Here is a 3,513-nt window from a genome sequence, read left to right on the forward strand (position 1 = left end):
CCAAGGAAACACTGTATCATTGCTGTTCATAAGTGCAGTGCTGCTTTGTTTTTCAGCGGTAACCAAGGAAACGCTGTAAGTGCCACCTGCTGGCAGAGAGTGAATCTGCGTCTCGTTCAGCTCGTCTGCTGTTTCTGTTTCATGCAGATATTATGTATAGTTTCACAAAACTGAAGTCAAACCATTCTGTTTTTGCTTCAAATTTCGAAATTATACAATCTAATTTAGATTAAAAACTGCTCATGTTGCATGTATGCAGCATCTTTGTTTGGATCATGATTAAAATGCAGTGGTTGCCTCTAATTTTAAATGGAAAGAGCACAGACAAAGCCTTATTTTGTTTATATGAAGAGATTTATTTTATTTGTGTTACTTATTTATTTGATTTGGGGCTTGTTTTAACATTTCAATTTAGTTTTGTTATTTACATTTACATTATATTTAAATTTTGTTATTTAGCAGACGCATTTATCCAAAGCGACTAACAAATGAGAAGCAATCAAAACCAACAAAAGAGCAATAATATGCAAGTGCTATATTAGTATATTATTATAGTGTTATATTTCAATTTCACAAAGAACCGTACAGCATTTAGTCCAAGCAATAATAAAAGGACACATTTAATTTATAATTTGTCTTAAATCTCATTTTGTAAAAAAAAAACGCGAAACGAATCGTATCGTGAATCGAATTGCGAGTTGAGTGAATCGTTACATCACTATTCTTTAGTAGTCTACACACTGATCAACTAGGTGATGTGTGTTCTGGATATTAAAATGCTTTGCATGCAGCGACAATTATAAGCAATAAAGAGTACACACTGAGGCGCTATCAAAATGTTGATCTGTTTATTTTAGCATCCTGACGAGATTGGCACGGGTTTGAGTGTCTGTTCGGCCAACCAATGGCAGATGGTGGGAAATGAACCCGTCACTATTTTTGCAGTTCACTTTGCTAATGCCTGTGCCAAAAAAATTAGTCATTTCACCTTTAAGAGCTAGTTTGTCCTTATTTGATCCAAGGACCTCATTAAAGGGTCTCGTAGCTCGGACATGATTAGATGCTGTTGGCCAGCGACTGTAGATGCTTTGCAATCCATCAAGTTATTTTTTTCGGCACTCCTAACATCACAGCAGCTCAGAGGAGGAGAAAAGACGACGGCATATCGGATGGCATCTTGGGATATTGGCCCTTAGCTTCAGCTTTCATTGAAAAGGGCTATTTTTCCGGGTGTTTTTAAGGTGTTCATTTTTTTCTCCATTCTGTCACCGATGGAGTTTTGGTTCCTTGCCGCTGTCACCTCTGGCTTGCTTAGTTGGGGGCACTTAATATCCAGTGATATCGTCGACTTGACTGCACAGATACTATTTAAACTGAACTGAGAACTGATGATTCAATTCAATTCAAGTTTATTAGTATAGCGCTTTTCACGATACAAATCGTTGCAAAGCAGCTTCACAGAAAATTTTAAGTTTCTACTTTATATTTAGGAGTAGGTTATTAGTGGTGACTGTGACAGAAATGTACAGTAAAAATCATGCAGTTAGTTACAAATTGCATGCAGTCAAACAAACGATGAACCCTGTTAACTGCAATGATTATATGTTGCGATTAAACATCACTGGAATTCAATGATGAACTGCCTTTAACTGAAAATTGAGTGTTTAATATTGTCCTTTTGCATTATTGACACACTATTTTCCTAGTTTATTAGTATAGCGCTTTTCACGATACAAATCGTTGCAAAGCAGCTTCACAGAAAATTTTAAGTTTCTACTTTTATTTAGGAGTAGGTTATTAGTGGTGACTGTGACAGAAATGTACAGTAAAAATCATGCAGTTAGTTACAAATTGCATGCAGTCAAACAAACGATGAACCCTGTTAACTGCAATGATTATATGTTGCGATTAAACATCACTGGAATTCAATGATGAACTGCCTTTAACTGAAAATTGAGTGTTTAATATTGTCCTTTTGCATTATTGACACACTATTTTCCTATTTGATACTGTAAAACTGCTTTGACACAATCTGTATTGTGAAAAGCGCTATATAAATAAAGACTTGGCTTGAGAACAAGCTGTTGTTGTGAAACAGAATCTGTCCTCTCCCTTCTGTTGTCATTGTCGATTATCATTTGTTGAAAGAGGTTATTTGAACTCTCTCTTGTTCTGCTATCGCGCTTGATTTTAGATCACCCTTCTGGACAGCCGTATGGATGTGGAGATTTGTCTTTCTTGGAAAGCCCTCACAGTGCTCAACGTCCCGAGATTATGGACGAAGTTGTGCCAGTGCACTTTGTGCATGAATCTTCAAAAGTTGGGCAGGGTTCCACGCAAACTGAAAGATCTGAGCTGGTTTTCGGCGCAGGATGAAAAGTTGCCAGAACTTCTCAGGCGGTTCCTTTCATATCTGAACTTATTCAAGCATTCAATGAATTCATCACCGCTTTGGCAGCAAGTTTAGTGCCAGGCAGAAGGAATTACCGCAGCTGTCCAAAGCATCCGTATCCTGTGAAACCTCCCGACTTTCAGATGATGCATTAGTGATAGCGAAATTCTCTTTGCAACTCGCTCTGTCTTAGATGCTTTGCATGCAAAATGAGTGGCTTGGTGATTTCAGCGTTGGCCACAGAGTTGTGTGAACAAGCGAGGCTTAATTAGGCCTCTACATGCTGTGCCAGATACTCACTGTTTACCTAAACCCAACGACTAAAACAAGTTCTCATCAGCATTCATTCCCTTTGAAAGTGTGTCTGTGCATCAGTAAGACGCCAAAAATCTGCAGCAAACCTTCAGCGACGGTAACACACTGTATTAAAGCCACGATAGGATTTAGCTTTCTTATATCCTGCAGTGTGTGTGTGTGGTGCTTGATCTTCTTGTATTTCCTCATTTCCATTTAATTCTGCAGCGCTGAGCAACTATATATTGAAGCTGCCTTGTGTGTTATTTTCTCATTGTTTTCATTTAATTGCTCTAGATTAGCTTATAGCGAGGCTTGCAGTAGCTCTGCTCTCATCTCCCTGCTGTGCACTAGTGCAAGTCAATTCCAGGCCTGTCATCCAGAACTGAGGCACATGTTGGCTCTCTCCCTGAACTGTAGCTGAACCTGGCAGCGTTTCTCTTTGGGCTGCAGGTAAATAGAGCTAGACGACAGACACGGCTAGCCTATCCACATCACTCCTGGGAGTCAGGCTGCTATGGAAATGCTCTAGTCGCTCTAGATTTATTTAGATGTTTGGATGAAGTTAAGACTTGAAGTAAAAAATATGCCTTTAAGGTAATGTGCACCCATGATACATGACGGTGATGCATTTATGATTATCATTATATGTGACCCTGGATCACAAAACCAGTCATAAGGGTCAATTTTTTTAAATTGAGATTTATACATCAACTGAAAGCTGAATAAATAAGCTTTCCATTGATGTATGGTTTGTTAGGATAGGACAATATTTGGCTGAGGGAGCAAAAAAATCTAAATATTGAGAAAATCATCTTTAAAGTTGT

The sequence above is a fragment of the Sinocyclocheilus rhinocerous genome, unplaced genomic scaffold (assembly GCF_001515625.1).
Source record: "Sinocyclocheilus rhinocerous isolate Xijiao unplaced genomic scaffold, SAMN03320098_v1.1 scaffold1436, whole genome shotgun sequence".
In the NCBI taxonomy this organism is placed as follows: domain Eukaryota; kingdom Metazoa; phylum Chordata; class Actinopteri; order Cypriniformes; family Cyprinidae; genus Sinocyclocheilus; species Sinocyclocheilus rhinocerous.